The sequence below is a fragment of the Adiantum capillus-veneris genome, chromosome 24 (genome assembly GCF_014529385.1).
Source record: "Adiantum capillus-veneris isolate H3 chromosome 24, ASM1452938v2, whole genome shotgun sequence".
NCBI classification, from domain to species: Eukaryota; Viridiplantae; Streptophyta; class Polypodiopsida; order Polypodiales; family Pteridaceae; genus Adiantum; species Adiantum capillus-veneris.
Window position 1 is genome coordinate 62,898,247 of NC_140954.1, and position 27,155 is coordinate 62,925,401.

Here is a 27,155-nt window from a genome sequence, read left to right on the forward strand (position 1 = left end):
TCATCTCAGTCAGGGCCTGCTCAAAGAGTGTTCCATCCGTTTTCTTCGAGCTTCAGGGTGGGGGACGCCTACAGCGAGTTGTAGTAAAGGCCCCGCAGGTGGCAGAGTGCTGTTTTCAGAGGATCCGAGTAGTGGGCATCTGTGGGAGGACTTGTGTCATAGATCCTGACCCAGCAGCTCTTGAGACTGGACACTGGAGGCTGTAGGCTTGGGAGTGTTGTCCACTGGCACGAGTACAGTGGGATCCTGGTGAGTGGCGCTGGAGGGACCCCTTCTCTTCTGCAAACCACCCAGGTGTCCCGTTCTTTCAGTAGACTGTTCGACTAGGACGTCATATACTAGCAACATAGAGAGAGGCCCGCCCCGCTGCAACACCTCATTGGCAGGAGGAGGGTCTCACATCAGAGTTCTTGGCAGCCTTCTGGGAGAGGTTGTGGGACTCCAGACAGCCGAGGCGAGTCACCTTGTTTCAGTGGCTGGTCGCACACAGAGCTACAGCAGTTGGGAGTTGGCTAGTGCATAGTGGTCTCTCGGCCGCATGTGCAGCTTGTGACCACCTTGTGGAGAGTCAGCATCACTCTCTTTGGGACTGTCCCTCGGCTCAGCAGGTGTGGCTACGTGTTCTTCGGCTGATGCTTGCTCTCTCCACGGCTCGACAGTACACTTGGGGAGCAGCGGCTTGGTCTACCCTCACGGGCCCAGCACTTCAGTTTGAGCTATCTTCCACCAGCAGGATGATAATGATGCAGAAGGGGCGAGCTACACTCCAGCGTGCTACAGAGCTTACTCCACAGGAGTGGTGCAGTGAGAGAGAGGAGTGTTGGGAGCTCATCAGTGGCCTGACACTGGTTCATCTTGCGGGCCCGTTGCTTCCGCATCTTAGAGGCTCGCCCTATGCCACCTGTAGAGACTGTTCGCGATTTTTGGCTAGAGTTGATCCATACTCTCAGAAGATAGCTTGAGGGACTACAGGGCAGCTCCGACTGCATGCGGGAGCGCAGAGAGACTTTCCTTCGACTATGGCATCCTGGGCCTTTTTACACCATGGTCCAGGGTGTACTCCGATGGCACTATCGACCACCTGTGTGGCTTTTCCCTCCCCCCATTTCTTGATTTAGCCCCATTGTACATATGCTGGTTTTTTCATTGGGAGAGTCTCCCAGCATGGTTGTTGTAGCCCTCTCTTAAAGAGGTGGTTGTAGCCCTATGGGCAGTTTCACTAACTAATAGAAGGATCTTTTTCTCGGAAAAAGAAAAAGATGATCCGATGACCCAATTACTACTACTCATCTGTACAACCATAAAGAGCCACCAACGGCTCATAAATGTCAGCCATCTAAATCTATCCCCAAACTGAGTGGTGGTGACCTGGCCATGATGTCCACTAGACCACCGTCCGTATCCTTGTTGCCACATCACTGCCCAGCTAAGATGGTCCGTCTAGTGTGAACGAGCCTAACCAACTGTACTAACTGTGTGTCCTCTGAAAGTGACACTGTAGCCCGCTATAGGTTGCCCGCCACAAGACCGCTCACCGTCTCGGTGAGAAAAACAACTGAAACTGCTAATCGACCACAAATAAACCACTACTGCACATCACTGTCATTATAAAAAACTGCCCAGTCACCCAAGAGAAGATTAGTCACCACACCACCCGAAGCATTAGTTTCTGAAGGTGGAGCCATCAAATCAATGGTGGTGCCTGCTGTATGTGAGCTGTCCTGTCCGTAACTGAGGCCCTTGGGAAGGGACCAGCCACCTGCTGCTGGGCAGATGGTAGCACCTGTCTTGTAGTGTACTGAGGACGTCGAGTAACACAGCCATGGCGGTGTGCTCCAGCAATTCCGTCGCAGCAAGTAACATTCTGTATCTGAGGCAATGGTGACGACTGAAACCCCTGAGGATACTGTTGTTGATTGTAGTATTGAACTGGAGTACGTGGGTAAAGTCCCATAAATTGTTGAGAAGGACCTGTTGCTGCATTCTGCACTGGTGTACCTGCTCTAGTCCACCCATACCCCATACCCATCATCATAGACTGGGTTGCCCTATTTTCATGTAAGAGCAGTTCTTTAAATCCTTGTGCCTGATTTTGAAGGTCACTAATCACTCGAGAGTTTAACTTCAAGGCTTGTTTGACTGCGAAAATAGTAGCATCCCAATCGGCGATGGCGCTCTCAGCAACTTGCAGAGATCCCTCCATAGCTGCGTAAGTAGCTGCGTGACGCTAGTGTGTAGGTGCTAACCACTCTGCTCCAAGCTCAATGGTGGCAATGGCTTGCCGCTTGCCTGGACTCCTGCAGTATATCCTCAGATAGCCAAAAAAGTGATGTAGAGTCCGACACTGTGGAAGGTCTTGTAACAGTGTCAGGGTGAAGAGAGCTGGCAAGTGGTACAGCTGGTGGCACTGGGGTGGCAAGTGGCACTACTCGTGGTGGTGGACTGGGAGCATGCCTCTCTGATGGAGTAGAGACGGTGGGAGTGGTTGCAGCAGGACTAGGCATAGGAGAAGAAGCAACTCCCACTGGGGCTTGGGAGCTAGTCACTGTGGTAGGAGTAAAAATAGCAGCAGGAGAGAGGAACATACATTGTAGAAGTCACAGCTGTGACATACATAGTGTGATCTGCAGCGCCTGAACTTACCATCGAACCAATAGCGGAAGTATGCGAGGAACGTCCGAATAGGTTGCTTCACTCCAAGCTGCTGGCTTTCCGAAACGGGCAGTGATATTTAAAATTCTACTGTGTCCTTCACTACCTTCGCCCTCTTTTTCTTAGGCTTCCCACGTAGATCCATTTTTTGTTCAATATCTTTCCCTTTTGCGTGACAATCTCACTCAAAACAGACTGAAAACAAAGAAACAAATAGACAACAACTGAGCTCACAGAGACACAACAGCAGACCACAACATATGACTCCACTATCTCAAAGAAGTGACACAGACTCTGGCGTCGCAGCACACTTAGCTCCAGCCCAGGACTCACAGGTACAATGGGGTGTCGAGGCTCAGATGTGTAGGGATGGTGAAGCAGTGTTGTGTGTATAGACTCGCTACTCTAGACGACGACGCTGGACCATATATCTAGAAGATGATCCAATGGACCAACAACTACTACTCATATGTACAACCATAAAGAGCCACCAACGGCTCATAAATGTCAGCCATCTAAATCTATCCCCAAACTGAGTGGTGGTGACCTGGCCACGATGTCCGCTAGACCACCGTCCGTATCCCTACTGCCACGTCACTGCCCAGCCAAGAGAGTCCGTCTAGTGTGAAACAGTCTAACCAACTGTTCTAACTGTGTGTCCTGTAAAAGTGACACTGTAGCCTGCCAACGGGTTTGGGTTATTGGAATAGGGGATTTCAAATCAACAGGCATACCGACGTTGGCGTATGCAACTGATTTGTATCAAGGGTTCCAAATATCTGTTTAATGGAAACATCTTCTGATTGCCAGCTCAATTAAGTGTTAGTATCTGTTCCAAGGGGATTTTAGCCGTTAACTCTGTTTCGATCTGTGATACTCTCTTGCAATTGTCCCTAAACACCTCTATATCATCTTATTAACACTAAATCGGCCCTAATGACACTAGTTTCCCTTGGTTTGCACCTAGACTACTTCTCTGTCTACAACCAGGGTCCAAAGGCGGCTTCCACACGGATCTTCATGGAGTCAAGATCCTCGCTTTGGAGGGCTATCCCACGCAGTTGCGTGTCAGCCAACCACAAGCACTGGTGCCAAAAGTTTTCCTTTTAACTCTCTTGAGCCATGATTTACTCACTTATTTTGCATATCTCTAATGGCTTAGACACCAAGGAGAGCATTTCATAAGAATTAGAAGCTCAAGTCTCAAGGACACTCACTCTTGTTGCAAGATTGCACACAAAGCCCATTATAAAATGTATGTAATATTCGTGTACAAGAGCACACACGGGTTTAGACACTGCCTCTACATTATGTATAAGGTAAGACCGCCCTTAAGCACGAGCACACACACAAGCACAACAAATGACATATATGTGTGTTTTGTACTATTGGCCATGAAGACCGCATCTTCAATGAACCGGACCAATGAAGAAGAACAATATGACTAAGATGATGACAACGACATCACGACAACACCAAGACAAAGACGGTGAAGGGGACGACAATGACTACCTCTCTTCTTCAATGAAGTAAAACTTTATGACATGAACTATTTTCTATTACCATAGGTCTACCTTGTGAGCCTGGGATGAGTACTATTGAACCATGGACGATGAATCCGTGATGAGAACCCCCATGATGAATCATGTACTACGCCTAGATGTATCAGTAGAACCTAGGAGTACACTATGACATGAAGATTATGACATCTTTGTATTTTGCCCCAAGCATTGGCTTAAGGGGGCGATTGTTAGGGAAAGCCCACGCTAGTGGCACCACATGGGAAAGATTCCTAGTCTACTAGGATGGATGAATGATGACTTGGTCCAATAGGAAAAGGATGAAACCTCTCTAACCAATGGATGTAAACTACCAAGCCTATATAAGAAGCTTTCTAATTAATCTTTGCAATTTGAACTCTTATCATTTTGTCTATACACTCTCTCTTTATGCTCTTGCCATTGGTGTAACCTAACCCTAATCTTGATCTCTCCAACCCTAACCCTAACATCATGGTTAAGCTAAGCCTTCACCCTCCATAGCCTTATGCTAATCATCGGCAATTAAGGAGTACGCTTCCGCATCGACTAACCCATCATTCCTCCCAAGTCGTAATACATTGGCGGCGTAAAAAAATTTCATTCACTTGGGAGTCTATTTAGGCATCATGTAGCAAGTGTAATGCATCCCATCTCCCAAACCACTTCTTTATGTCTTGCATCCATCCCGTGCTCAAGATCTTGCTTTTATGTGTCTTTTGAACTTTTTTTGCTTGCTTCCCATGCAATTGTAAGAAGTCGATGTGAGGGGTTTTGACGCATCTTTATCATGTACTCCACAACCCTTTCCATGCCTATAACCTAAATTGGAAGAGATCCCGACTCAAGAAGTAGGAGCATATATCGTGTTTGTGTCTTAACTTGGAGAAAGTTTGTAAGAAAACGCTTTTGGACATTCTCAAACTCTTTCCAAGTAGACTTTGAGATGCTCCGGCCCCACACTTCAACTCCATAAAGAAGAACCGGTGTCACGAATGTGTCAAGAAGGTACTTCTTGAGAACCCAAAATTTGATATTTTCCGCATTACACATTCTCAAATGCATAGTATGCTCTCTTCCCGGCTTCCAAACGACGCATAGCATATTCATGCCACTTGTGATTGGCCGGAACCTCAAGGCGAAGGTACTTAAAGCTCTCAACAACTTCAAGTGTCTCATTGTTGTACACAATGCATGGCTTCTCCTTATGGTTGGCTTTCACAAGCATAACCTTTGTTTTGGATTCATTCACAATCAGCCCACTATGCAAGCAAAAGTTCTCAAGGACAACCATAAGCTTTTGTGCATCCTCTAAGGTGTGTGCTAGAAGCACTACATCATCCACATACAACAAAAGCATGATTACCACATTGCAAATAGTGACCTCTTCAATGCCTTCTTGTGCATAAAGTCAAGTACCATTTGTTCCAATTGATCGATGCATAGACCAAAGAGAGTTGGTGACAATGGACATCCTTGTTTAACCCCAACAGTGCTTGCAGAAATTTCTGAAATTCCTCTTCGCATGCGCAATTGACACATCACCTTCTCATAGATTTGAGAAACTGCAAGCATAAACTCACTTGGTACTTGGAGTTCTTCTATCCTTCTCCACAAATGGTTACGTGGAATCATATCAAAGGCTTTCTTGAAGTCCACAAAGCAACAATAAAATCGCTTGCCTTTTAACCTACTTTCTTCCATGAGAACACGAAGAGTGACAAGATGATCAATGGTGCTATGGCGCCGACAAAAACCCGCTTGTCCTTTTGCACGCTTGCCATTCTCTTCAACCCAATCACTCAATTTTATCTCCATTATGCCCCCAAACAACTTTGCCTAAGAGATCCAATCATTATAGTCCGGTAGTTATTTACATTCTTTACATCCCTCTTTTTATGCAAAGGCTTGACCCAATTAGGGCTCCAATCACAAGACATACCATGTTGAAGTGCAAGGTTGAACATATCACACATCCACTCGAATAAAATCTCTCATCCATTTAATCATTTCCGACTTAATACCTTAAAGATCTCTCGCTTTGCGAGTGGACAACCTTTCAAGCTCGCCGCACACATCCTCAATAGTAAAGAAAGAGGACGTACATGGGATTGCACCGTAAAATGGAACCATTTCAACATTTTGTTGCTCATATAATTTCTTACAATATGTGTACATATCCATAAGACTCAATTTACCAAAGCTCTCAACCCGCTTGCCCCTCAAATTTCTCCAAAATTTTCCACATGTACGTGCCTTTTCTTGGATCTGAAGAAATTGATGCTTGACTTCCCATCTTCTTCTCTTCTTTTGAATCAATGCCTTGTATGTATGCAAATAACTTTTTGTCCATAGTTGCATCTAGCTTTATCAAGGACTTTCGAGAATCTTGACAATTTTTATCAAACCACCTGTTGCTTGATACCACGGACATGCTTAATGGCAAAACATTCTTTGACAAGAGAAAAAGTAACTTTCTTGAAAGCTTTCCATTTAGTTTCCAATGGTGCCCCATATTGAAGCTTAGTCATCCTAACTTTTGCTCAATCATTTTAATATACATTGGTGCCCATTTGAATCCATACAAAGAGATAACTTCTCTTCCCTTTGGCTGGGATTATCATGCTTAGTTGCTTCTCCACATGTAAGGTGTCACCAGCGTGTGACTACTATCTATCCTTTTTGTTGATTTCTTTCTTATTATCTATTTACTTTCACTTTTTGGAAACACCCCTCGGGAAATCTAACTGCCCTGCATTGCATAGCTAGTGTGGAACTGTCCAGAGGGAGTCCGGGCCTGAGGGCAAGAGAGCACTAAGGTTGGACAAGGACTATGGTTAGCCAAGTGGGGTCATTGACTAGCCAAAGTGGAATCCTTTGCTACAGAGGCTACATTTCAGTTCTGGATGTGGCCGCAGTGTACAAAGAGGGTCGGATGACCTAGAAAGATACAATGGCAGCATCTCCTAAAATTTAGGGAACTGCTATTTTGGGACCTGAAAATGTCTTCGCGTCATTACGTGCAGTTTGACATGGGGATCATTTTGTTACTCTGTGGCCAAGTCAACAGAGGCTGCAGGTGAGATATTTTTAGACCCGAGGGTCTAAAGCGGGAAAATGCACAAATGAGTGACACTTGGCACTTTGAGGCCAGTTTACTACTTATAGAGAAGGCAAAAACGTGATTTATAGCTGGGAGGCTCATTTTGCAAGTCTCTGTCACAGGTTAAGAGCTATGGAGTGCTTGCTTTCCCTCTTATGCACAGTGCGGTGCCAGGAGTGATGCCCTGCACGCTACGCACTGCCCTCTCTCTCCCCTTTGGCAGTATGTTATGCCCCTCTAGTGGGCTCTTCATTTGACCAATGTACAGTTGTGTGGGTTCATGCACGATTGCCGAGGCAAGAGCCTCTTGCACAGGTACTGGATTAGCTAGCGGCTAATCCCCCCGCAGGTACAGGTGAATTCGGAGAGGTTTCACGCCAGAAATCTCGTCCGATTCAAAGGGCAAGTAGCCCTACAGGTGCGGGAGCTCGAGGACTTGCTAGGGATGCGACCGGCACGCGAAACGGAGCCCGAAACAGTGAATTACAGCCTGCTGTGTATTTTTGCAGGTTTAGGGTTTTGGCCCTAAACGGACCCTAATACCCCCAGGAGGTTCGGGGACGCAAGGGGACCGCTGTACAGGCGATCTGGAGCATTTTCAGGGCTGAAAACAGAGAATTCAGCGTGCTGCAGATTCTCGCCAGGTTTTGCAAAGTGCCCGTATGCGTCGGGAAAGTCAGTCAATGCGTGGGAATACTGACCGTGAAAGGTTCTAGTACAGTTATGCTGCCGAAATCGGGCTGGAACAGTGGAAATTCAGCCGAGTTTGTGCGGGGCAGCTTGTAGGGAACCACAGCGTTTATTCCCTCTTTTGAACAATAAAGAAATACCGAAAGGGGCGCCTAAGTTAGGGGCCAATCTGGTGTCCGTCTACTCATACAGGTGCAATCTAGCAGCCTGTATCCCTCTCCCCTTTGTTGTGTCTTGAAAGTACAGGTAAAATAGACGACTAATAATGGGTGAAAGCTAAATCAAGGTTTAAAGTAAAGTCTACCGCCCTTTTTGGATTGAACAGGCCGGTTTCATGGTTCCATCGACGGGATTAAATCACTTTTTCCCATAGAAGTGAGCCTTGGTCAGTTTTGGGCTTGAAGACACAGGGGATCATAGACCAGACACAGGGAATTGTAATTATGGCTGACAGACCAGATGATGTGACTGAAGAGGTTTCCTCTTCACAGGGTCAACAGACACATGAAGTGGGTGAGTCCTCAAGACCACCACAGACAGATGACGATATATTCAGGACCCAGTTGGCTACTGCTGTGGCTATGTTCACACAAGTAATGCAGAATCCGAGGTTTTTAGCCTTTCTGCAACCTCCTGTTCCGTCTCAGCAAGTTGGGTCACTGGATCATATTCAAAAGCCTGTTAAGGCTCGAGTACAGGTGATTCATACCGCACAGTCAATGGAAACACCTGTACACTTGACGGAGAACATGCAGTCTCCACAACCTGTGCCTAAGGTGCAAGAACAGGTGGCTGAGATGCCAGTTTTTCAAGCTGTACCAATTCAGCCCGCCACCTTTCAGCAGCCTATAGCTGGTTCTAATGGGCAGGGAAGCAACTTACAGGCTATGCAACAGGTCTTCCCACCACCTTCAGTACACCCTGGCTATTTTGGAGGTGGATCGGTATTTCAGAGCATGGCTGGTCATGCACCTGGAAATCAGTTTTATACGCCAGGAACAGTGTTTGCGGGTGCTCAAACGATGATGCCTAACCCCATGTATGGTGTCACAGGCATGCTACCAGGGTTTCAAAGCACTCAGGGACAATTTGGGATGCCACAAGCAAATTTTGGTATGGCTGGAATTACAAATCAGCAGCCAAATATGGCATTTCCAGGTCAAGTTAATAGCGGCCAAGGAACACAGATGAACCTTAATAGTGTTCCCATGTTTCAGTCACTTCCATATGACAATTTAACGCCGCTGGAGAGGCCAACTCCGTACAAAGAAGGTGGCAAAGGAGTGTCATTCACGACCTTTACAGGGTTTGATGACAGGAAGAAGGCTCTTTCATTCCTCCAGCAGTTTGACAAGGCCTATGCAGGGGGAAACTTTACAGAGGCTTCAAAGGTCCGCAAGGCAGCCACTTTCTTGACAGGGAATGCGGGACAATGGTGGACAACTTTATTGCTTCAAGGGCAAGCTCCGTCCACATGGATTTACTTCAAGCAGATTTTTGCAGCAGCATGGTTATCTGATGATTTCGAAGCAGATGTCATGACAGAATGGCACCAGCTAAATGCTGCCACTTGCAGAAATCTGGATGATTACAATCGGAAGTTTTGGAAAGCTCTACTTCCAGTAACTTCCTATAGGTTTGTGCCATTGACAGAACAGATAGAAAAATACTGTTGTGGCCTACCCAAAGGATTGAGAAAATACTGCACAAAGACCAAAGTCACTACTTTGACGCAGCTCATCGAGGTAGCAAACACTGGCAATGGTTTGCTCAAGGGAGACGATTGTGAATTTAACACTGGCGTCAAGGCAGGATCAGGCAAGAAAAATTCAGCCAAGAAGCACGTTCCCAATGAGGCTCCAAAAGGGACTCAGGAGTCGGCCAACACAGGGAAAGACAAAGCTACGGCTGAATCAGAAAAAGGACCCGCAAAGAAATGGAAAAGACGTTTTCCTCGCAAGTCAGAAGAGCAAAAGAAGGTCCTGAGGACAGAGAACAAATGCTTTATATGTGAGCAGCCTGGCCACATTGCTTACAACTGTCCTACAAAGAAAAGGCCAGCTGATTCTGAAGACAAGGAGGACAGGAAGGGAAAGAAGCCCATGGCTGGTCTAGTGCCAGATATGGTGGACGACAAGCCAAATTCAGATGCAAGTAAGCTTTGCAGAGCATGGGGAAAGGTTAGGGATCAAACAGTGCTTATCTTCTTTGATCCAGGTGCCAAAGCCAACTTTATTTCCCCAGAATTGGCTTCAAAGTTGGGAATCAGACCTGAAGAGATGGGGTATACAGCAGAGGCAGGTTTGGCATGTCCTGGCCATACAGAGGCTGTGACACCCATCATTGGAAAGTTGCGTCTACATCTCTAGTCCTATGTAGATGCTGAAGAATTTTACATCATGCCACTGGACGGATGTGATGTGTTGTTAGGTATTCCTTGGTTGTTTCGTGTACAGGGAATCATGGATGCCTACAACAAAAAGATCACTGTACAGAGCAGGGGAAAGACTCACATTCTGGATGTAAAGCTTAAAGGGGAGTCTATTCCTACTGTATCAGCTTCTGCTATTACTTCTGTAATGAAAAAGCATCTTTCTGCGTACTTGGTTTTTGCACGTGAAGTGTCAGATTGTGATGAATCAAATTTATCTGTGCTAGATAAAGAAAGGTCAATGTTTTTACAACAGTATAGTGACTGTTTTTCCGATTCATTACCGTCTCAATTACCGCCAGAGAGACCCGAGGACCATGCGATAGATTTGGTGCCAGGCTGTAGCCCACCAAATAAGCCTCCGTACAGGGTTAGTGCGGCTCAGCAGAAAGAGATAATGGGCCAAGTACAGGAGCTGTTAGAAAAAGGGCTGATTCAGCCCAGTTCATCTCCATTCTGTTCTCCAGTGTTGTTGGTGCAGAAAAAGGATGGCTCATGGCGTATGTGCATCGACTACCGTGCACTGAACAAGAATACCATCAAGAATAGGTTTCCTATACCTAGAATTGATGATATTATGGACAAATTAGAAGGAGCAGCTATGTTTAGCAGGATAGATCTAAAGAGTGGGTATCATCAGATCCGCATTAGATCAGAGGATGTGCACAAGACTGCTTTTAGAACAACGTTTGGCCTTTACGAATTTTTAGTGATGCCCTTTGGTCTCACAAATGCTCCTGCTACGTTTAATAGGATGATGGACAGAATTTTCCGTCCACACCAGCAGTTTGTTGGTACATTCTTTGATGACATGATAGTCTACTCAAAGAATGAAGAGGAGCATAGGCATCACTTGGCCATTGTGTTCAAAGAGCTACGCAGTCATAGGTTGCTCATCAATGCAAAGAAAAGTGAGTTTTTTCTGGAAGAGATTCACTTTCTGGGACACATTGTCTCAAAGGACGGTGTCAGAATGGATCCTGCAAAAGTTGAAGCGATCAAGTCATGGCCAAATTTGAAGACGGTGCATGATGTCCGAAGCTTCTTGGGACTATGCTCCTATTACAGAAGGTTTATCCGAAATTTCGCTGAGATTGCTTCACCTTTACATGCTCTTCAAAAGAAGGCAGTCACCTTTAGATGGACACAAAAAGAGATTTCAGCTTTTAATCTCTTAAAGGAAAAGATGACTTCGGATCCAGTCATTGTGTTGCCGGATCTTAGGAAGTCATTTGTGGTCCAGTGTGATGCCTGCGGTAGTAGCATTGGTGCAGTGCTAATGCAAGATGGCAGGGTAGTAGCCTATGAGAGCAGAATTTTGCAAGGGCCAGAGATGACCATGCAGGTCTATGAGAAAGAGTTACTGGCTGTGATTCATGCGCTCTTAAGTTGGAAACACTACCTGCTAGGTGCAGATTTCGTTGTCCAAACGGACCATCAGACCTTGCGATACTTCTTGACACAAACAAAGTTATCTGAGAAGCATATGCGATGGGCAAATATCTTGTCCATGTTCCATTTTCAGATTGTGCATGTGGAAGGCAAGAAGAACGTTGTGGCCGATGCCTTGTCAAGGAAGCCACAAATTTCAGCTGTGTCGATTCCTTATCATCATGAACTTGATGATATGAGAGAACAGTACGCAAATGATGAAGATTTTGCAAGGGTCTTCGAGCAACTAATGGATGGACAACGTCATGAACACTATCTTCTTAAAGACGGGTTCATGATGATGCATGGCAGATTGTGTGTCACAAAGCCATTGCGACGCAAAGTTATGGAAGAGAGTCATGTCCCACCGTATGCAGGGCATCGTGGTATCGATGCTACAGTTAAAGCGGTTGAGACATTCTTCTATTGGCCTACATTGAGAAGGGATGTGGATGCCTTTGTGCGAGAATGCCTAATATGCCAAAAGGTCAAGTTTGACAGGCAAAAGGCACCAGGGTTATTGCAACCACTACCTATTCCAGATAAACCATGGGAAAGTATTGCTATGGATTTTATCTTTGATCTTCCAAGAACGCAGACAGGAAATGATGGTATTTGGACCATTATTTGCAGATTCAGCAAACAGGCTCATTTTATTCCTGTCAGGAAGAAGATAAAGCCAGATCAGATGGCACGCTTGTTTATGAGCAATATTTTCAAGTATCATGGCATGCCACAGTCGATTATTAGCGACCGTGATCCACGCATGACTAGTTTGTTCTGGAGAGGCTTGTTTGAGAATATGGGCACCACGCTCAAATTCTCTTCGTCATTTCATCCTCAAACAGATGGGCAGTCAGAAGAGGCAAATTCTACTGTCCTAGATCTGCTGAAGTGCTATGTGTCAGAGCATAAAGGAAGGTGGGAGCAGTATTTGCCATTGGTGGAGTATGCATACAATAATACAGTGCATTCATCAACTGGCAAGGCACCCTTTGAGATAGTTGAAGGTGGCAAGAAAGTTCCTCCCATACTGCATACAAAGGACAAGATATTTGAAGCAGATAAGTATGTTCAAGACATGGATGAAATGTACAAGAAGGTCAAAGTGGCCTTAGAAAGGACTCAGGCAAAGCAAAAGAAAGCAGCTGATCGTCACCGTCGTGAAGTGGTATATTCACTTGGTGATTGGGTGCTTTTACGCTTTGAAAAGGCAAGGTTAAAGAAGATGAAGGGCAAGGAAAGAGTGTTTCCAAAGCTCAGCATGCATTACTATGGGCCTTTTCAAGTGTGCGACATAATCAGTGATGTTGCATATAGGCTGAAATTGCCTGACAGTTGGAAGATTCACAATGCGTTTCATGTGAGTCTTCTCAGACCCTATGTGGGTGATGTGCCAGAAGATATGCCAGCTGAAGATCAGCCGGAAGTCGAGGAACTTGACGAGATCTTGGTCCCTGAACAGATTTTGGCACACAAAGAAAAGAAAGTGAAAGGCAAGGTTGCTAGGCGTTACTTGGTAAAGTTCAGAAACTATCCACCAATGGATGCTAAGTGGATGGAAGAAGGTGAACTTGCAGAGTCACCAACTGTGTTATCACTTTACCTGGAAGCCTTCGATTTGCAACCTACCTTGACCCCTTGAGTTTCAAAGCTACATGGATTGTCAGTGTGACAATGGCTTCTGAAACAAATGATGTACATGGTATTTAAAGTGAGCTCAAATGAAATACCTGTTACATGAATGTTAGAGCTGTACAGATTGTCAGTTTGGCAATTGCTCTTATGGAATGTCCAAAAGTTTGGTTAGTGCTATAGAAGTGAGTATTTCTTGTCAGTTTGTCAAGGATACAGTGATTGCTTCTATTCAAGAGTACATGTGTAACTGCATTCTTAAACTGTCGGTTTGGGTATGCTCGAAAGTGTTACGGGATCCAACGTGTGCTATAAGACAGTGGCAAAATGTGCAGCTACCATTTTGTCATTGGAAAGTTCGTGACTCAAAGCAATGGCAGAGTGCGAAGCTACCACTATGTCATTGGGACAGGGTTCACACGCAGGCAATACATGAGTCGACGAGGTGTTGAATACACCAGGGTTGACAATGAGCATGTATGTGTCGTATATGTGTCGACAGGTGTTGAATACATCAGTGTTGACAGTAAGCATGGACGACATAGATGCAAACGAGGACGTTTGAGATTTCAAGAGGGGGGTATGTCACCAGCGTGTGACTACTATCTATCCTTTTTGTTGATTTCTTTCTTATTATCTATTTACTTTCACTTTTTGGAAACACCCCTCGGGAAATCTAACTGCCCTGCATTGCATAGCTAGTGTGGAACTGTCCAGAGGGAGTCCGGGCCTGAGGGCAAGAGAGCACTAAGGTTGGACAAGGACTATGGTTAGCCAAGTGGGGTCATTGACTAGCCAAAGTGGAATCCTTTGCTACAGAGGCTACATTTCAGTTCTGGATGTGGCCGCAGTGTACAAAGAGGGTCGGATGACCTAGAAAGATACAATGGCAGCATCTCCTAAAATTTAGGGAACTGCTATTTTGGGACCTGAAAATGTCTTCGCGTCATTACGTGCAGTTTGACATGGGGATCATTTTGTTACTCTGTGGCCAAGTCAACAGAGGCTGCAGGTGAGATATTTTTAGACCCGAGGGTCTAAAGCGGGAAAATGCACAAATGAGTGACACTTGGCACTTTGAGGCCAGTTTACTACTTATAGAGAAGGCAAAAACGTGATTTATAGCTGGGAGGCTCATTTTGCAAGTCTCTGTCACAGGTTAAGAGCTATGGAGTGCTTGCTTTCCCTCTTATGCACAGTGCGGTGCCAGGAGTGATGCCCTGCACGCTACGCACTGCCCTCTCTCTCCCCTTTGGCAGTATGTTATGCCCCTCTAGTGGGCTCTTCATTTGACCAATGTACAGTTGTGTGGGTTCATGCACGATTGCCGAGGCAAGAGCCTCTTGCACAGGTACTGGATTAGCTAGCGGCTAATCCCCCCGCAGGTACAGGTGAATTCGGAGAGGTTTCACGCCAGAAATCTCGTCCGATTCAAAGGGCAAGTAGCCCTACAGGTGCGGGAGCTCGAGGACTTGCTAGGGATGCGACCGGCACGCGAAACGGAGCCCGAAACAGTGAATTACAGCCTGCTGTGTATTTTTGCAGGTTTAGGGTTTTGGCCCTAAACGGACCCTAATACCCCCAGGAGGTTCGGGGACGCAAGGGGACCGCTGTACAGGCGATCTGGAGCATTTTCAGGGCTGAAAACAGAGAATTCAGCGTGCTGCAGATTCTCGCCAGGTTTTGCAAAGTGCCCGTATGCGTCGGGAAAGTCAGTCAATGCGTGGGAATACTGACCGTGAAAGGTTCTAGTACAGTTATGCTGCCGAAATCGGGCTGGAACAGTGGAAATTCAGCCGAGTTTGTGCGGGGCAGCTTGTAGGGAACCACAGCGTTTATTCCCTCTTTTGAACAATAAAGAAATACCGAAAGGGGCGCCTAAGTTAGGGGCCAATCTGGTGTCCGTCTACTCATACAGGTGCAATCTAGCAGCCTGTATCCCTCTCCCCTTTGTTGTGTCTTGAAAGTACAGGTAAAATAGACGACTAATAATGGGTGAAAGCTAAATCAAGGTTTAAAGTAAAGTCTACCGCCCTTTTTGGATTGAACAGGCCGGTTTCATAAGGTCAATACATAAGGTGCAATGGTCTGATTCTAGAGTCCATTGGCCAAGCGTAAAACTCTTTATGCGATACATGATGGCTTCGGAGAGTAGCATATAGTCAATTACACTATCTCCATTATGTTTTCTACATTTAAATCCATCGGTTCCACTCCACAAAGATATACCATTGGCAATGAGCATACCCGTGCTATTGTACATGTGTAAATGTAACTTTCCATAGTGATCCGGCTCTTTCTCATCCATTGAAGTACGATCATGCAAGTGAACTTTCTCCAACTTTCTTGAAATGTATGGCATATCAAATTGTTGAGTATCATGTTGCAATGTTTTGTGCGAGCATTCATATCCCCAAAGACAACAACATCACCTTTTCCTTTCAAATAAGCAATGTTCTCTAAATCAAAAAATGGTTGAGCTTTATCCATGCAAACATAAAAGGGGGAATCATAATAAGGAATGTAGCAACCGGCTACAAAAATGGGTGCTCTTTTTGGTGTCATAATTTTCAACCATACATAACATTTGTGCTTGTGATCTTTCACAATTGATATAAAAGCTTTCGATCCTTTCTTAATCATACATGCTACCCTTCCTTGCCCTCTTCGTTGCTTGAGATTTTTTGACCACATCAATGAATGTACATCGTAATCCTCCAACCCATTAATCCTTTGTGGATCATGCTCCCAAGTCTTAACAAGAAGTACAACATCGGCTTTGCATGTTAGTTCAGCTATGCCAACCTCCGCATTCCATGGGTATCCTTTGCAATTCCAAAAGCATACTTTGAATCGTAACTTGACCTCATAGGTCGTGTATACCTTTTTGCTCGAGGGACTTGCCTCCTCCTTGGGCACATTTTCTTTATGCGATATCTCCTTGTTTTTCTTATTTCTCTCCTCATATGCGTTGCGACACATATTTTGTTGCTTAATAGTACGATCTTTATACACAAAACGGTTTGTATCCCTCAAATAAATCCAACTATTGTTTATGATAATCTTTCGTTTGGTCTCATCTGGCATGGTGCATACAATTGGTCCTTCTCCCGAGCGAGGAGCTCCTTGCTTACCACTCTATGTGCTTCGTAAACCATAACTCCTGACATGCTAAAATGGGTTTTGAAGATATCTTCAATAACAATGGAAAGGTAAGGAGGTGTCTCTAATTTCTCCTCGAGAATTCCATGAATAAAAATGTTCTTGGAACATGTCTCTTGTTCCTTCAACTCTTCTACATCCACATACTCAACGTTCTTTGTTTGGGCCATAGCTTGCATGAGAGAGGAAAACATACATCCCGACTTATGGTATCAAACTTCTCCTCTTTCAATGCATGGTTATACTTCACTTTGCTCATGCGCTCCTTCAAAACATTCAAGTCCACAAGAGAGTGTTTACATTCCTTGACTTCCTTTTCAAGATGCATCAAACGTGTTGTTTTATCTCAAGCGTCTTCTCGAGATTCTCATTCTCAAAAACAAGAACTCTTACCGTGCCATTCTCCATTGCAAGTGCCCGTAAGTCTTCACCTTGCTTGTTTATGGTCTCTTGCAACGATACCACGTATGCCATAGTCATGGTTTCTGAAGTGGTTGGTTGAGTGGTTGTGTTGCTATCTCCACAGTTACGAGATTTTGGATCATTTTCTACAATGGTTGTGGACCTTGTTGAAGAGAGAGAGAGAGAGAGAGAGAGAGAGAGAGAGAGAGAGAGAGAGAGAGAGGTATGGGTGGACATCTATATGCTTAGGGAAGTACAATCATGGGGAGCATCAAGTAGACTAGCTCCATCCTATGTCAAATTGGGGGTGTAAGACCGGTCCATGGGTGGGTGTGGTGTAAGGACTGCAAGTATGATGGCACCTGGGTGTGCCAATCTCCAACATCTGAGGAAATCTATCTTGGGCTGCCTGGTGGTGGCAAGTCTAGATCTCCTAGTTAAGTATGCAATGGAGTCCCAGAGCTCTGTACCTTGGAGCTTAGGAGCGTCTCAGCTTGTTGTAGAATGACCCCTCTCTGTATCTGTGTGATAGGTGCCAGCAATGTGTCTATGTCTATGTATCTCCACTCAAAGACAACGAATGATCCTTAAACTCCATAATCTATTCGGTGGAGTGACTGTAGCAGGAAAAGTGTGTCGTGCTCTCTATTGTGGGTGCTCCTCGGTGCAATGTGCAAGAAACCTCACTCCAACAGAATGAAAACACTTATAGATCAATGGAACAAAGAAAACTCAAAAGACACAACAATAGACTCCAAACTCAATGAAACTCGACTAAGTCATGGAATAGTTCAGACTTGGCTAGCAACACACTTAGCTCCAAGCTCAGGGCTCTTAGGTAGAATGGGGGTGTCGAGGCTCCAACTCTGCAAGGAGAGTGGAGATGTGTGGTGCTAGATTGAACACAAGACTCAAGACTCTAGCCTCAAAAGACATGGGCACATGCTTTTGGTGAAGAGTTGCAACCAATTGATGAAGAGATACAACAGATCAGCGAAGGGATGCAGCAGATCATCGAAGGAGTGTGACTATTAGGTGAAGAGGCATGTCCTTTGGGGAAGAATTGTGACTGGTCAAGGTTAGGGGTCGTTGAGGTTAGGTGCCCATTTGGTTGTTCATTCTAGAATTTTCATCCATGAGGACTATGAACTAAGAAGCTAATGTAATAATAGTGACGAAATCAAGACTCTACATCCCTCCATCACTCACATTTTCATGTTTTACTATTTGTCTTATAGCAACATTTTTGTACTTATTTTTTGGGATAGCCAAAGTGACACGCATGCATGTACACGGATTTGTGTCATAGGCAGATTTCGGCAGCCATCCGAGTAGCACTGGCTCCAGCTCCACCCATGTACCACATCTTACACCCACCCATTAGCACAGGATGGAGCTAGTTTAGTCAGTCACCCAGATGCATATCATGCGTGTACTACCCTCTTGCATATAGGTTACCATAGTGATAGTTCTCCACACACTCACACTCTCATCATGGAGATTTGTATCAGCTTTATCAGTCAGTGAGTCAGTTTTTTCAGCACTTTTGTCTTTCCGATTGACAGAAGACACACCCATGTACATTGATTTGTCTCATAGGCCGATTTCGGCCTTCTAATAGACGTAAAAAATCTTTCTTTCTTTCTTTCTCACAGGAGGGGTTTCTCCACTCTTGATCATATTCTGACACTTAAGAGCCATCATTGAGAAGGGCAGGTCACATGGGAGACGGATTTATTGTAGCTTTGTCGATTTTCGCAAAGCATTTGACACGGTACCGAGAGCTTGATTGATGCGCAGACTACAGGAGATGGGGGTGCCCATAGAGCTGATTTGGGGCATTATGGCTTTGTACAAATCAGTGATGGGACGTGTACGCACTCCGGAAGGGGTATCCGATTTAGTTCACTCTTCTATTGGGGTGAAAGAGGGCTGCCCATTGTCTCCTACTCCATTTGTTATGTATGTTGATGAGGTGTCTAATTACATTGACAAAGAGGGTGACAGAGGTGCCCAGCTGGCAGGGACGTGGATCCCATTGTTGTTATATGCTGATGATATTGTGTTGATATCTGACTCACCAAAGGGTATGTAGCGACATTTGGATGCACTACAGAGTTTTGCAAAGGATAGTGGATTGTGTGTAAACCTTGGTAAAACCAAGGTTATGGTGTTTAACACCACATCTCAGTGGATCAGGAGATCAGCACCTACTTTCACATATGGTCAGGAGATTGTGGAGTATACAGATGCATACACTTACCTGTGGGTAGTCTTTACTGGGCCGAGATTTTCTTTGAGAAGAGCAGCAGAGACTAGATTGACTAGAGCTTATGCGGCTTTGGGAGGATTGGATAGGATGTGTTCGCAGGTTCAGTTCCAGGAACCGAGGACAAAGTTATGGCTCTTTGATACTTTGGTTGCCTCTACTATGCTACATGGGGTGCAGGTTTGGGGACGTTCTGTAGGCCAGGATGGTTGGAGACGTATGGAGAGGCCCTTGGTATCTATGATCTCTCAGCTGATTAGAGCCAAGGCCACCGTACCGTATGATATCATTCGAGTGGAGTTAGCTGCTGCCTCTAGGAGATTGAGGCGCTTACCAGATTAGTCTCCTTTGTACACAGCCTATGGGATACTACCAGAAATAGATATGTCAGGTTGGCCCTAGAGTCCTCCAGACAAGCTAGCTCTACAGGGGGATACATCATGCTGGTATGCACAGATGACATCATTGTTTCAGACACATGGTTTCACCATAGACAGCAGGCTGCCTCCTTTTCAGTACTCTCTACAGGCACTCTTGATGTCTCTGACACGGGTGGAGATTACTAGACTCATTCATTAGGATCTGATCCAGATGGACACGAGGAGGACATGGATAGAGCCAGTACAGGAGTTCGGCACGAAGATGGCTTTCTATAGAGAGCATCTTCTCCACCTCACAGGGGATGGGTTTGTGATTCGACCTAGCTATATGGACACACAACTTTCTCACGGTTTGCATTGTGCCATTGGCTAGATACGCACATCCTCATATCAGCTCGAGATTGAGACTGGCAGATCAAAGGGATACCAGCAGATAGCAGAATATGTGGCTTATGTCATCTAGAGCCAGAGACAGAGTTACATTACATATGTCATTGCATAGTGTACTATCAGATACGAGGTCGTTTTCATTGTCTATTCAGAGAGGGTTTTGGACCTCTATCTAGGGTCATGAGTTATGAGGATCCGAGATGTCTTGGACTGTATTTACTTGAGTTACACAGGCATAGAGACACTTTACTGAGGAGAGCTAGAGAGAGACAGTCCCAGAGACAGATTACAAATTTCTTTACACTAGATATTGGACACCCAGAGGAGCAGCCACCATTGCAGAGCTTTGCTTGCACTCATACTACCACTACTGGCATTCTCATAGACGGAGCATTGGAGCTAGGGAGATCTAGACGACCGCGATTGAGGAGAGGAGCTACACAGTATCGACAGAGACTACAGCAGAGGATTTGAGCCATACTTTCTCGACGTCCAGAGTGCAGATGAGGATGGATCTCTACCATACCTTCCCCCCATCCCCCCCTTCTCTCATTGTTCTACACATTGTACTGGGCACCTTTTGTATTAGCTGGCACATCCATATAGTCCCAGCTTGTAGTTGTATTTTTTGTTTCAGTTCTCTTTTATTCCGGACATGGTATCAGATTCACTATGTTGTAACAGCTTGGTCTCATAGGTCATTTTGGCGTTTTCAAGACGTTAATATATCAGTCTCGACCCCTGCGCATCTCCCCTATGCGAGGGTGGCCCTGTGGGGGGCGTTAATGCCCGAGCTCGGCCCCATGCCCAAGCTCGAAACCTTTCTGTTGTGACCCCGTCGTTTTCTGTTGCGACATGTTCGTTAACGACCTACATCTGTTACGACTTGCTCGTCAGCAACATAGGCGTTTTGGTCTCAAAAAACTCTCTCTCCCCCTCTCTCAGCCCATCGAACTCAAGCCCCATCCTTTGCTCGTTCATTTTCTCTAACCCGCTTACACAAAGCATGGCTTATTGCTTCTAAAAAAATAAATTAAAAAATCAGGATAAGCCCTCGATCTCACACACCACTGTGTGCCCAACAAGAATCTTGGCTTGATCGTCCTTTGGCACCCCTATTGCACGCAAGAGCTTTCTTGCGGTGGCAGCGGCACCAAGGAAGGACCCACCCCGCCGCCCGCCAAGAAGCACGAATCACAGCCCTTGAGGCTCATATTCAAGAACTCGTTTGGGAGAATGAGAGACTCAAAGAACGTCTACGCAAGCTTGAAGATGCGAAGGAAGTAGATAGCCAAGCTTTGCTTGAAAAAGCACACACAGTCAAAGCCTCACTCACCGAAACTGTCATTGCAATGCAGAAAGAATCACATGAAGCAACACATAAGAAGATTGACACCGAGATACAGGCGACCCTACAAGAATGCCGGCTACAAGAATCTCTTGGCCTCAAGGTCAGGATTGGGGGATACACTCACCGTGGTGTACCACGGAGGACACCCTCGAAGAAGCAATCGTCAAGCTCAGTAAAACATTCTCCAACATGTTTACATCAAGCTCGAAACTATTGCCTGGATGAACGATACACATAGACATGTGTATCATCAAGCTCAGTAAAACATTCTCCAACCTGTTTACATCAAACATTCTCCAACCTGTTTACATCAAGCTCGAAACTATTGCCTGGATGAACGATACACATAGACATGTGCCACCCGAGCATTGCATACTCACTTTCAAGGACAAACATGAGCGTATGAAGCTACTGGGAAAAAAGATTTGGATTGTTGAAGAATTGACCATGAATCAACTCAAGAGTAAAGCGAGCTCGCTCAAGAAGATGCATGAAGCACGTAAGCAAGGCAAATGGGCAGTCTACCGAGGTGGCAAAGCGATCATTCAGGAGTTTCGAAACCCCAAACCGGCTCCCACCTCAGCCGACCCTCATTTTTTTTTCTTTTTCTCTACTCTACCCTCTTGATGGACCCTCGGTCCTTAACTGATATGTATCAGCCCGCACTGAGAAGGAATTGTTGTAATGTGTTTTTTGGTCCCATGGGTCATATATGACCTCCGTGGACGATAATTCAATCTCTCTCTCTCTCTCTCTCTCTCTCTCTCTCTCTCTCTCTCTCTCTCTCTCTCTGCACCCTCATTGACAGGGCGATTGAGCTTAGGAAATCGAGACGACCACGACCGAGATGCAGAAGCACACTTCACCGGAGAAGACTGCAACAAAGGATTAGAAGCATTCTAGCCAGACACCTAGAATGCTCCTAAGAAGTTTATCTAATACTTTGTATTTAGTTTTTCGCATTTATTTTCACACTTTTCAGACATTGTAACAGACTCACCACTTTTGTATCAGTTTGGTCTCATAGGTCACTCTGGCCTTTTGAAGACGTTAATATAACATTTCATTTCATTTCATTTCTGACTCTTTTACATTCATGGATGAGGCTTTTACCAAGGATGCATAACTTTGGGGTACCAAGAGAGATTATTTGGGCGATCATGCCATGGAATGAAGGTGATTGGTAGAGTGCAGAGTTCTGAGGCTTATCTAGTCCATTTCATTGCACAATAAGGGCTAAAAAGGGATATCCGCTAATATATTGATGAGTACCCAATATTAGCAACGGAGGAGATAAGGACCATAGTTGGGCACCATATTGATAATACAGGCCTTGTTCATCTAGCAAGAAAGATGAATATGGATCATCTTACAATCGCACTAGTCCTGAATTTGAGCTGTTTTCAACTAAATGATCTTAGTCAGTTGGTGTTTGTATGTAACTTTCATAATTGTTCAAGCTAGTCCTGAGGAGGGGCTCGGACAGTGAACCATCGCTCTTTAAACAATCCAAGAATCCTCAACCATGACACTCAAATTGCTACAAATTTTGCAAAATTCCTGATTCCTTTTCTCCTTTATTGTGTATTTGATGATCTATAATGATAATTGAGTTAGGCCTCATGTATTCATGTCTTTCTGTAACTTATTATGGTCTGTAATTTGTGCCCATCTTGCTCAACTCTTTCTTTACCTTAGTTGGACTGCTTGCATGTTAATGGTAATTCTTCTTGTATAACAGTGGGCCAGCAACTCAAGAGCCTTGGCCACATAACTGTTCGGATGTGCTTTTCAGCCCAACATGCAAAGGTGAAAACCTATGGATTTCCAAATTAACAGCTGAATTTTTGAAGCAATGCTTGGTGACAAAATATGATAGTTTTGAACTCTTTTCAGTCGTATGTGTAGCCTTTGGAACACTCCAAAAATGCAGTGGGAGCACAAAAATGAAGAAGGCTGCCGGCATGCTTCATTTTTGAGACTTCGAATATCCTGATCAGAAGGATCTTGTTTCTTGCAATTTCATGAGGAGAAGGATCTGGTGAATGCAATTTATTACACTTTTAGAGAAGCAATGCAAGCATTATGATTGACAAGGGTTTGATCAGAGCTTGTTCCCACTCTTGGCAGTTTCATGGGTGCTGGCCACCAGCAGAGCAGCAGCAATTTTGAAGCTACTTCTTGTTAGGGATGAAGAAGTTGAGAAGATATACTTCACCTTTCAAGAACTAGCAAGATCTTGGGGGTGTACTGCTAGTTCTTCAGGTTTAGTGAAGGCTATCCCATCAGTTGCCACCCTCTTTGGTTCATTTCTCTCTCCTCTTATGTGTTCCGAAGGAAGAGAATTTTGTGACAGATAATTTGTATCTCATTGAAGGGGCCCTTTCTTTTCACCCCTTTTTCGTGAAGCTTTTCTATCTTAATACAAATGTTCCAAATCATGGTGACTGGCAGGCGTCTTTACGGTTTGATTCCCATAGTTACACCAAATCCATGAGTATCTCTTTTTTTGTACCCAGACATGGTATGAGATTCACCGTTTTGTAGGTCTCATAGGTCATTTTAGCCTTTTAAAGTCATTAATATATCATTTCATTTCATCTCTCTCTCTCTCTCTCTCTCTCTCTCTCTCTCTCTCTCTCTCTCTCTCTCTCTCCATCCATCCATGGGTTTGGACTCTCTCACTGTTTTTAGGGTTTCGTCATTGTTTTTTGCTGTTTTTTGGGGTTTTGTCACTGTTTCTTGCTGTTTTTTAGGGTTTCTCCACTGTTTTTTGCTGCTTTTTAAGGTTTCAAATATGTGTTTTTCTGTTTTTTAAAGTTTCGAAGGTAATTTTTTTTGTTTTTAAGGGTTTCATAAGCGTTTCTTGCTATTTTTTAGAGTTTCTCGTATTTCTTTGGTTGTTTTAGTCTCTCTCTCTCATGGATTGGGCTACCCATTGACCCCCTTTCACATGGCCTCTCCAGTGGCTATAGCCCGCCTCCCTCTCAACATGAAGTTCTTGATTACCAACAAGCGGATATCAATGCTTGAAGTTGAAGTGAAGGAGTGGAAGAAAGAGATGTAGGCAACCTTTCTTCAAAAGATGGAGGAATGGAAAGAGGAGAAGAAAAACCTATGCGAAAGGATTTCTCGCGTTGCAAGCAGCTTCACAAGAAGCCACAATCCGAACTCTCCAAGGTGAACTTCTTGCAGTAAAAAGTGGGCGGCTCGAAGAAGGCGAAATTCAGCCATTCATGATGGAAGAATTGAATACCATGAGAGAAGAAATACGGGTTATCAAGGAAGATGAGGAGAAGAATTCATGGGCCGCGGTCATCTCCGCAACACAAAAGAAAGTAGACGCCGAAAAATAGATTGAGGTCACCAAGAAAGAGAAAGGTAAGGTAGCTCCTTGTACACCCACTCTTATTAACATGACGCTCGAAGAGGAACAAAGGAGGAGGATGCAGGCTCTACATGTGAGGGTAACTGGCCTCAAGGACATAAACAATGTGGAAAAAGAGGTCACAATCCTCACATCCATGATGGGGGTGGATAAGCCTTCACACACAAAGGCATGGAGAGTGGGCTAGAAGAGTGATGGCCCGGAAGAATCTTTAAAAGAGAGCTCTCATACTACGCATCCTCTCCTTGGAAGAGAAGAAGAAATTCCCGAAAAAGAGGCCTACTTTCAAGAAGACAGGTATTTTCCTCGGTGAGGATCTCACTCTCTCACAGCTTGCACATGTGAGAGAGGTAATGCCAGAGATTTCGGCAGCAAGAGAGAAGGGAAAGAGGGCCTTTTACAGAGATGGTCGAGTGGTGATTGTAGCGTGGCACTCTACATGACGGTGTGAGACCTATGGGACCACACTGGAGATGGCTTCTTGGAATTGTAATAGATTTATGAGGTTGGACGTTGGTGCCTTTGAGGACAATTTCAGAGAGAGGGACATTGTTTTCTTCTCAGAGACTCATGAGGCCCCTGGACAGCTTATGCCACATGTGGTGGGATATAGATGGGAGACAGCCCACAGGACAGTTGCAAGATCTGAGCATGGGAGTAGAGGTTCAGGAGGAGTAGCAGTGCTATTTAGGGAGGAGTTACAGCCACTACTACACATTGTACGGAGAGATGATCATGCTAGATACATGTGGGTGAGGCTGAGAGCTGACACAGGCCGATTTCTATACATTGCCATATGTTACTTCCCCCCAGTATGTTAGTATATGCTGTACCCAGAGAACAATCGCCTTTCTCTATAAGATGATGATATATGGGAGTTTTCTAGGGATGGTGATATCATCCTCCTAGGGGACTTCAATGCCCGAACGGGCAACTCTCAGATAGTCTTCTACGACATTTCAGATGAGATGCTTAAAGAGTTGGATGTGGGTGACTTGGGGCTTGACAGATGCTCACATGACAGAGAGCAGACGGAGTATGGGAGATACCTCACGGAGATGACGACCACACATGGGTTAGCCATACTTAATGGCTTACAGCGATTTCCTGGAGCAACCGGTTTCACATGCTTTCCACACAGACACAGGGCCAATACAATGGACTATGTTATGGCACAGCCGAGCTTTATTCCTTGTATTTAGGATTTCATAATGGGAGCTAGACCAGTGGGTGTAGCAGTGGATCATGCTCTTTTGACATTGTCCGTTTCATTTCAGTATACTACAGCCCAGACATCAGGAGGCAGGTCACATACCCGTTATACATTTACATGACTCAGTTTATACAGAGGAGATCTATAGCCGTCTATGCATAGCTAGTCCTGGTCTCTCACTGGAGGAGCGCACCACTTTACTAACTAAGACACTGCATGGTGCAACATCAGAGGCATACCCACACACTCAGCCGGGTCGGAGGCGACATTTTGGGAGCATGCCCCAGAATAGTTGGTATAACGAGGAGTGCAGAGAGATGAGAGCCCAACTCTAGAGAGATCTTCTCTTAGGAGTCATCACTTACAGACAGTCTCGGATTGCTTCCCGGCATCATGTGTGACGGAAGAAACGACTTATTTGACCCAAATGGAGCGAGAGTTGTATCAGCTGTTCTTGAGTAGAGACTCGGGAGAGGCATGGCGATTCTTTCATGAGCACTCCCCTCCCCCAGTGATTACTTCTCCTGATGTGTGGGGCCAATATGCGACATCATATCTCTTGTATAAACCGCTGGCTCGTTGCTGCTGCACGCTCCCCCCCCCCCCCCCCCTGTTGCGCCATCGCTGCCCCTCACCCCCCCCCCCCCCCCCCCCCCCCCCCCCTCTCTCTCTCGCCCTCGTGCTGCCTCCAGCCCCCCAGCGCTGCCCCCCTCTCCCTCGCGCTGCCTCCTTCGCCCAGCCCTGCCGCCACCCTCGCCCTCTGCTGCTCGCCGCCCGCGCCCCTAGCTGCCCCCAAGCCCGCCGCTGCCCCCCATTCCCTGGCCGCTTCTCCCTCCCCCCCCCCCACCCCCGGCCCCCCCATAGCCTTTTGAACTCTCGCTCGCCGCTTTTTCCGCCCCCCCCCCACCCCTATCCTCATCGTTCCCGAAGGTCTTCTGCACTTGGCTTTGCAACACTTCTTCTTCGGACAAGTGCTCGGCGTGCTCGGTTGCAGATTTTCTTCACCGTCCGCTTCTTCGACTCAGCAGTAGACACAGATGGAGGCTCTAGCTCCGCCACAGAGGGACTCACCTGAAGCCCCCTCGCCCGACCCCGCTGAGCCCACCATTCGACTTGCTCT

At 45.6% G+C, this 27,155-nt stretch overlaps 1 long non-coding RNA gene across 2 annotated transcripts in view; it reads left to right on the forward strand.

The window, feature by feature from the left end:
• The window catches only part of LOC147426475 (uncharacterized), a 32,378-nt gene extending 8,340 nt beyond the window's left edge, over window positions 1-24,038 (forward strand). Inside the window, exons 2-4 of one of the 2 annotated variants that reach the window (XR_015186294.1) lie at window positions 23,176-23,243; window positions 23,331-23,475; window positions 23,565-24,038. This is a non-coding gene — a long non-coding RNA (uncharacterized LOC147426475). Of the gene's footprint in view, window positions 1-23,175; window positions 23,244-23,330 lie in introns of both variants that reach the window. The other variant, XR_015186293.1, reaches the window with a different exon arrangement.
• The last annotated feature ends 3,117 nt before the right edge of the window (window positions 24,039-27,155 follow it).